We start from the raw sequence: 9,664 nt of genomic DNA, 5'->3' as shown, positions 1-9,664 counted from the left end.
CCAACTGAAAGAAATCCACAGAGGAGTTGTGCTTTCACGATAAAGGCAAAAAGCAAAAACAGTGTTCTGCGTTTGTTTCGCGGCGAGTGTCATAGAGGCAGCGTGAGCCCCGAGCTCGGAGGGTGGCCCCCCCCAAGCTCCCTCGCAGGTCAGCCTCAAGCTGCCGTAGCTTTGAACTGTGTCCGTGAGTGTCTGGGCTTCATCTCGGTTTATTTTGTGCATCTGTTCTCAGGATGCGTCCTATGGTATCAGAAAACCCTAAGTACAAATGTAAAATAGGGCTTTTGATGGAGGGATGGCTAGGACGGTTTTTCTAGCTTCAGGCCACGAGAGCTACCCCGCTCTGCTGTTTTGCAAAGTAATCAAAACCGTGGCTTTCTTATGCCGTACTTTTTCAGATGTGACTCTTCTGACCTCCTCCCTCACTCTCCTGTTCATCGGGACTCCATGATTTCGACTTTTATTATAGATCTTTTCCATGGCTCTTTGGTTGTGATGTCTTAGCTGCCAGGTTGTTTAAATTGGAGGAATTAAGGGGAAAATGAAAACAGTCTCATTTCTGTCACTATCTTCTTGAAAAAAAAATTCGATGAATACATAGAAAATCACCCATGACTCTGAATTCCCCTGCATATTATATTCCAGGCTGTCCTCCGCAATAGAGAGCAGCAGAGAGCCTTCTATGCCGTGCTAAGGAGTTAGGGCTTCATGCTGTAGGACTAAGAGCCAATGAGTGTTTTTAAACAGGAACATGGCAGGACTGGATTTGCAACTTTCAAATATAGTAATTTGTGATGAATGAGACAAATATGGCTGATAGGTGTCCCCATCCCTCCCACGCTCTCTCTGGTGTGCCTTCCTATACTGTAGATGGTAGAATAGGAAGAACTTCGTTTCCCAGTTTCTTTCAGCCGGATTTTAAGGTTCAGGTTCTGACAATTATGTCTACTCATGCAAGATCTAGAAGGTAGAGACGGGACCCCTCACAGGTGTCTGCTGTCTTCTGCTGGCAAGCAGGACGGCGAGGTATGGCGTTTGTGCAGCATGTTCCAGAATCCAGTCACTAGCATCTTGGATGCCCAGATGTGGGGCCAGGACATCCCCTTGTTTTTTCCAGCGGGCACTAGCAAGATTGATGTGGTTCTTGAGACAACAGTTATAATGGAGGTAACACCCTGAATTCATGGACTTGACCTAAAATGGCATGTCCCTAAAACCAATTGTTTAGGGTTTTATCTTGATTCCTCACCTTTAAGATTGGGCATTGGAAGCAGCTTCCTGGGTGGATAAAGTCTGCAGTATTTTATATGTCTTTCTAGAAGCCCAGTCTAGAGCACAGTCCTCCAGACTTTTCAACACTACTCAATTCTCAATATTTCATCTATTTTTTGCTTTAAGAAAAGATATTGTGGTTTCTGTTGTCCAGCTATAGAAAACAGTAGTTGCAGGGATCCCCACTTTTTAAAAGTTTGCGGTGGGCCACTCTGCTTATATGAAAGCCCTACATCAGTACCTGTTTTCACCAACTGAGAGAAATCCACAGAAGAGTTGTGCTTTCACGATAAAGGCAAAAAGCAAAAACAGTGTTCAGTGCCCTCACCCACTAGGAAAGGGGAGAGGGATCAGGGATCAGGAAAGACTCCATAGTCTATAGAGGACAGTATCACATCTTAAAAGATGGATAGAAACTGAATAGACAGAGAGGTGGACAGTGGACATTTCAGCCTGGGTGGTCGCTTTAAGCAAGTGCTCAGAGACAAAATTATCATTATTTCTGTGTGGGACAACAAGGAAGCCAGACTAACTGAAATGAAGGGTATGCACAGAAGACTGGCAGGTATCATATGCCTGGGGGGCAGGCCGAGACAGACACCAAGGACCCTGAAAGTCAAACAGAGTATTTTCTAGAGACACAATGGCAACTAGAAAAACAGCAGTGGGGCACCCGCAAAGGGCACAGGAGACAATGACGAGCACGTTCAGAGTGGCGAGCCAAGACAGGCATCTAGTTTAGGAAATTCTGAATTTATCTTAATCAACCTGATTCTTTTTGCTTCCATGGAAGTGTTGAGCACTGTGGGGTTCCAGAGCCACTCCCCTCCTGGGCACCGCCACCAATGGCAGACAATTCACACTAAACATGACCCGTTCTTGCTGTAACCAGACTCAGTCTTCGAATTCTCACAGCGCTCCAAGCAGTCATTAACAATCAATAGGACTTGACATGAAAAATAGAATCTACTAGCTGTACCCAGTGGAACGAATGCTGTGCTGGCAAATCCTAACAGTTACAATAAAATATTAACGTACTTTGTTTATTTATTCACATATTTTATTATAAACACAATTAACAATTTCATTCTTCTTAGACACAACAATAATGATTTCAGCCCTTGAACTCTTAAAAGAGCAACATATAGTTGTCCGTGACTAAAAACAATTTTCAGAAGGCATATGCAGATTGTGTCAATAGTCTATCCCCGTGACAGACTCTCGAGTGCCTCTAATTCTTATAAACATTTCCATGCACTGTATTAAGTTCAAAATAAGTGACATGTGTTTAGCATTACATGTTGTAGAAACTCTAAGATTAATTTCAAAAAGATCAAATAAATAAACACTCAGAGATGCATGTAATTCTTATAAACATTCATTCCGTCCTCATCACCTGTCACTGTCAACATTTTTAACTGAAGCAGCGACGGGCTTGTCAGGGCATTGGCTGCAGGGATCCCACGCGCACCAAGTCCAGCCACACCTCACCATTGAAAAATGTCAGACTTGTCATCCTAGTCGGGGCTTCCGTTCTTGGGATAATAGATGCCAATTTTTTTTTTTTTAAATGGGCTTTGGAGTCAGAGTGACCTTCTTCCTCGATAGGAGGGGAGTGATGAGTCCTATGAGGGATCCGGGAGTCCGGAAATGGAAATGTGAAACTTCTTTGGGAATAAATCAGGATAAGTTTATGTAGCACAGATACTGAAGTGTGCAGAGTAGTTCCGCGAAGTGAGAGTGTGGCGGAATTTCCTTACAAAATATCCCGGAGCTCTGCAAAGTGTGAACTCACGCATCTGAGCATCTTCTCTGTGGGACTTACGTGTGAAACCATGGGACCCAGCTCCAAAGAAAACAATTCCTCTAGAGAAGAGCCTCTGGGAATCTGTGATTGCAAACCCCTCCCACCTCCACCACGATGGCCCTAGACTGTCATCTCTCCCGTGGATCATCTCGACAGCCTGCTGACTGGTGAGCCCGGGTCCACTCTTGCTCTTCTTACAAAGTATTTCCAACACAGAAGCCAAGAGGTAAATCAGATCGTGTCATTCTTTCGCTCAAGGCTCTCAGACACTTTGCACGTCATTTAGAGCAGTGTTTCTGAAACTAGTGGACATCGGAATCACCTGCGGGGTCGTGAAAACACAGATTGCTGGCCCCACTTCTCGAGTTTGCAATTCAGCAGATAAGGGGCAGGGCCCAGCCATGTGCACGGTGGCCCCTCGCCCGTTCCAGAGCAGGCCAGGCATTGGAGACTTTCTCTTGCTTTGTTCTGAACACTCTTCCCCCAGATAGCCTCAGGGCACAGCCTTCTTCAAGTCTTTGTCCAAAGATTCCTCTGTGAGGACTTCCCTGACCATCCTACTTAAAACTGCCTGTTTTTCTCTCCCCAGCATCTTATTTCCCAACCACGATTTATTTTTTTTCCATAACGCTCATCACTGACATGCCATTTTTTATTTAACTACTTACACATTTTTTTGTCCTCTCATCCACCAACTAGCACTAAACCGTAAGCCCTGTCAGGATAGGAAGCTTATCAATTTGAAAAATCTGTTTAGTTCACTACTATATTTCACACCTAAAGGAGTTCCTGGCGCATAATAGGCGTTCAGTATTTGTTTATCAAATGAATAAAGAAGCCCAAGAGACAAAAGGAAAATTTGGATACATTGAAGTACAGTAGAAGCCAAGCTAGAAAATAATTTCAAAATGAGATTTCCCGCTAAATAATAATATCCCGTGCCACAAGGAGTCTGATTAGATTGAACACTGAGGAAATGTCCTTTATACGTAGCACCTTTTTTTTTTAAAGATTTTATTTATTTATTTGACAGACAGAGAGACAGCCAGCGAGAGAGGGAACACAAGCAGGGGGAGTGGGAGAGGGAGAAGCAAGCTTCCAGCGAGGAGCCTGATGCGGGGCTCGATTCCAGAACGCCAGGATCATGCCCTGAGCCGAAAGCAGACGCTTAACGACTGAGCCACCCAGGCGCCCCTATACCTAGCACCTTTTGCATCCGGTTAAATAAAATTATTCCCTACCTGGGGCCATGAGGGTATTCTATTTTATCATCTAAGAGCAATATAATTTTTAAGACTTTTTATTTTTAAATAATTGTAGTTACAGGAAGGCGCTAAAAAATGTCCAGGGAAGTCTTTTCCCCAGCCTCTCCCATTATTAGCATCTTGCATTGGTGAGAGCTCAATATTACAACTAGGAAATTGACATCGCTACCATCCGTACAACATCCCCCCAGCGCACGAGCGTCGCATGCACTCAGGTGTGAACCTATGCTTACTTGGGTGTGCATTTGTGTCACTCTATGCAATGTTACCACACGTGTAGCTCCATGGAACGACCACCATAATCAGTATACACAACTGTGTCATCATCGCAAGACTCCTTCGTACCGCCCCTTTATAGCCACCCCCTCTCGTTCTGTCCTTACCTCTGGGCAACCACGGACCTGTTCTCTAGCTCTGTAAGTATGCTGTTTCATGAATGCGGTATAAGTCGAATGACAAAGCATGCATTCTTTTAACACTGGCTTTTTAAACTCACCCTCATTTCCTTGAGGTTCATCCAAGTGGCTATCGTATCAAGTTCACTCCTTTTCACTGCTGAGCAGTAACCCGTGATATAAATGTACCCCTGCTTATTTAATCTGCCACTTAGCGGAGGACATTGGCTAGTTCCTAGTCTGGGGCTATGACAGATAACGCTGCTCTGAATATTCTTGTACAAGCCTCTGTGTGAAAACGAGTTTTCAGTTCTCTGGAATAAATGCCTAAGTGTACGCATGATGTAAGTCTATTTTTTTTTAAGAGAAATGCCAAATTATTTTCCAAAGTGGTTGCAAAAACAAAAAAGCAAACAAAAAACCAACTTGCTGTCCCCAGATTCAGGTTTGACACTTCCTTCAGAACTGAGAGATGACAAACCCTCTACTGTTCAAATTGGTGGTTTTTTATGGATAATGTGTCATTTCTCTCTGGCTGTTTTAAGATTTGTTCTTCTTCATTAGTTTTCAGAAGTTTAATTATGATGTGTCTTTTATGGATTTCTTTTGGTTTCTCCTATTTGGGGTTCACTCAGTTTCATGGATCTGTAGTTTTTTGTCTTTTACCAATATGGAAAGTTGTCAGCCACTATTTCTTCTGGAACTCCAATAATATGAATGTTAGTTATTTGTTATAGGAATCCCTGAGACCGTTCTCTTTTTTTTTCAGTCTATTTTCTCTTGATTGTTCAGATTGAACAAATTCTATTGATTTGTCTTCAAGTTCATGGATTCTGTGCTTTGTCATCTCTACTTTGTATTTGATTCCATCCACCAAGGTTTTTTTTAAGTTATTGTATTTTTGAGTTTTATAATTTCTGTTTGGTTCTTTTTTTATAATTTCTATTTCTTCGCTGAGATTTTCTATCTTTTTTATGACTTCGAGATAATTTATAATTGATTATTGGAGCAGTTTTATGGGAGTCTCTTTAAAAAGCTTCTCAGATAATTCCAGTATCTTGGGATTAGCATCCGTTGATTGTCTTTTCTCTTTCGAGTTGTGTTCTGCTGGTTTCTTGTATGAAGAATCATTTTTTGTTGTATTCCAGACATTTTGGGTATTATGTTAAGGGACTCTTGATCCTATCCAAATTTATTTTAGCAGAAAATAACCCTTTAAAGTTTAGCATATGGGTTCTGTCCTACTTTTGTGGCTTTGGTTCTAATGAAAGTTTAGTTTTCTGGCTTATTTTGCCTTGCTTTGTTTCTTCTAGTGCTGTTAGGACACTTGCCCAATGCCTAGCACTGTCTGGAGTGGCAGAAGTTACTTCCTTAAGCCACCTGCTGTTACTGGGAGACATTTGGTGGAGAAGAGAAAAACCCTTGGCCTGGGTGTCCCTGGCCACTAGGTTGAAGGCAGAGAGACACAGGACTCCACTGTTGCCACTATTGCGGGGATAACCTACCAATGCCCCCATCGTGCAGTGGGGAATGTGGAGGCCTAGGGCTTCACCGCTGCACGTGGATTAGACCACCCACTGAACCTGGTTTATGGAGCAGGGGCTGGATGGTCTGGGAATTTCCTGCTGCTGTTGCAAGCAGATGGAAACTCCCACCAGGGTCCTAGTTGTGGAGAAGGAGTTGAGGTGGGTGTTTTCACTGCTGCCACTGCTGGGACCCCATGTATGGAGGAAGGATTGAGGTTCTCTACTAGATCTCTGTTGGGCTTCCCTTTTCTTGGTGCTTTGCCAAAGACAGAAGGCTGGCCTTCCCCTCTCCTTCTCCTTCTCCTTCTCCTTCTCCTTCTTCTTCTTTTCCTGTGTACACCTGACAGTGGTTCTGGAGTTGTAGGCTCCTCTGGTGCCCAGTTCAAGGGTATATAAGAAATAAAAAGAAAACCCAGGGAACTCACCACTTTGTCATTCCTCAAGTCCCGGGGTCTCTAGCCAGTCTGCCTTTTTCTTTCCAGCTTTCACAGTTCTTTTTATCATTTTCTATTTAATAATTTCTGGGTATTTAGTTATATTTGGAGAGGACGAGCAAGGAAAAGTCAATCTACAGTATCTTGTTCTGGAACTGAAATTCCAGAAACCAATATAATTTTGACTTCATAACCAGGTCTTTAATCTATCTGAAATTGATCTTAGTGTATGATGTGAGACAGATATCTAATTTCTTTTTCTCTCATATGGATATCCAATAGTCTTGGCACCATTTTCGAAAAGTGTCTTTTATCTAATGCTCTGCAGTGCTCACCTCTCTGCTGTATCAAGAGGCTACTGCTTGGCTTGCTCTCTGTGTCAGTGCTCTGTTTTAACTCTCCCTGCACCAACACAGCACACACTTAAGTATCCTATCTTTATAGTAAGTCTTCATATATGGCAGTGCAAATATTCTAACAAATGTTTTTATATTTATTTTGAAGTCAGCAAACACTCTTATTCGATTTCAAAATGCATCTGTGGATTTTGGGCGGGGGAGCAGGGAGAGTTTCTATGCACATAGTTATATCATTTTTAAGTGGTTAACTTTTTTTTCCTTCTCAATCATTTTTGGGGGGTGAGGAGAGGGAAGGTCCTTTTTGTGCTGGCCAAAACTTCTAGTCAATGTTGAGTTGATGTAAGTGGAGTTTGCGTATTTCCTTGTGTTGTTCTTGCCCTCAAAAGGAAAGCTTTGAGAGCTTCACCATTAAGTATGATGTTTGCTATGGTAAATATATTTGATCAAAAGGAAAAGATTTCTCTCCATTCCTTCTTTGCTAAGTGTTTTCTTGTTATCATGAATGGATAGTAAATTGTATATAAAGTAAAAGGCTAGGGAAAGACATACTATGCTAGCACTGGTTACAAAAAGCTGGAGTGCTTATAGTAATATCACACAAAATAGATTTCATAGCAAAGAATATTATCATGGAAATTATTTTCCTCTTGAAATGCTTTGCTTCTGTTTTCCTGTGCTGAACCATGACCAATAGATTCTAAAGAATACAAGATGTGCCCTTAAATTTTCAAAGCCAAATGTGAATATGTTAACCCGTATATTGGACAATACAAAGATCGTAGAACACTGTCACTCTGTTAATTCTATAGTTTTTAAATTTAAACCTCAAGAGTACATTGCTATTGTTTTGTACATTTAAGGCTTATGTGGATTTACCCACTTACTTACAACCTTCCTCTCTCGATTCCTTTCTGCGTTTCATACCTTTTACCCGGAATAACTTTCTGCTTGAAATACATCATTTGGAATTTATTTTACTGAGGTCTGTTGAAGACAACTCTGTTTTGTTTACCTAAAAATGTCCTAATTTGTCCTCGTTACTGAAAGATATTTGTACTGGGTATAGAATTTTTCATCAGCTATTAATTTTTGTCAGCATATGGAAGCCATGGTATTTCTGCTGCCTAGCCTCCTTTATGATTGTTGAGAAGTCAGTAACTGGTCAAACGCATTCATTTGAAAACAATCTGCCTTTCTTTTATGACCACTACTCAGAATTCCTCTTTTTCTCTCATGTTCTATGATAACTCTAAATGTTTTCTTTGTCTGAACTGAGATTTTTAAGGATTTTTGAAATTGTAGATTCACAACATTCATTGGTCCTGAAAATTTTTACCCATCATTTCTTCACATATTATTTCTGCTCTATTTCTTCCTTCTCTCTTGGGATTCAGATTAAATATATGTTAGACCCTCTTCTTCTGTCCTGCATATCACTTAACCACTTTTCTGCATTTTGTACTTATCTGTCTCTTCCTGACATACATAGACGGTCTTCTTCCAGCATATTTTCCAATTTACTAATTCTTTCTTTACCTTTGTTTAATCCACAGTTAAATTCATTCTTTAGATTTTTAATTTTGGCAGTTAGATTTTTCATTTTCAGAAGTTTTTTTTTTAAGATTTATTTATTTGAGAGAGAGAGCAGGGGGTGCAGAGGGAAAGGGAGACAGAAACTTTAAACAGATTTCACACTGAGCACAGAGCCCAATGTGGGGCTCGATCTCACAACCCTGAGATCATGACCTGAGCCAAAACCAAGAGCTGGATGCTTAACCAACTGCACCACCCAAGTGCCCCAGAAGTCCTTCAAAAAGAGAAATCAAATGAGTGAATCTTTATCATTTCTGCTCATACAAATTTTAATCACACATCTTTCTTATTTCCTTAAGCAGAGCCATGGATGCCGTGCTTCAGGGTCCATCTGTCTTTCAGGAACAAGGAATCAATTTACTCAGCCTATGGGAATCTTACTGCCTGACAGTCTCTTTGAAACTTGCCTCGGTCAGAAAGAGGTTCCTTCCAGAGGTGATCCACAGCTAAAGACTGGTTGTCACGAGAATTTAAAGATCTGACTCCCTATCTCCGACTCAGGGTCTGCCTTCGGCTCAGGTTGTTATCCCAGAGTCCTGGGATGAAGCACCAGGTCAGGCTCCCGGTGGGGAGCCTGCTTCTCCCTCTCCCTCTGCCCCCCCCCTTGCTCTTTCTCTTCCTCTCTCTATCTTAAATAAATGAATAAATCTTTAAAAGAATAATGTGCCTGATCATTCTAATACTAAAGTCCCTGTAGATACATTTCTATTGCTTTTGTTTCTCCTTTTTGCACCCATTATAGTTTTTTTTTCTTGTGACTTGGTTATCTTTGATTCTATGATACCTGTTAGACTTTAATAGTAATATTCAAGGCCAAAGATGAAGTGGAGACGATTTGCATTGTTTCCTCCAAGTGCGGTCAATCTACCAGTAAAGGGTCGTCCCATACCAAATTCATGCCCTGAGGCTTCCTGAGCCACCCAGGAGATGGGAAACAGGACTGCAAATCTGTAAGAGGGCTGGATTCCTTCTGGTTCATATTTATACCAGCTTGTTGTGGAACATGTTATCCA

Source organism: Ailuropoda melanoleuca, chromosome 8, assembly GCF_002007445.2.
Source record: "Ailuropoda melanoleuca isolate Jingjing chromosome 8, ASM200744v2, whole genome shotgun sequence".
Taxonomy (NCBI): Eukaryota; Metazoa; Chordata; class Mammalia; order Carnivora; family Ursidae; genus Ailuropoda; species Ailuropoda melanoleuca.
Note: the sequence above shows the minus strand (reverse complement) of the source record.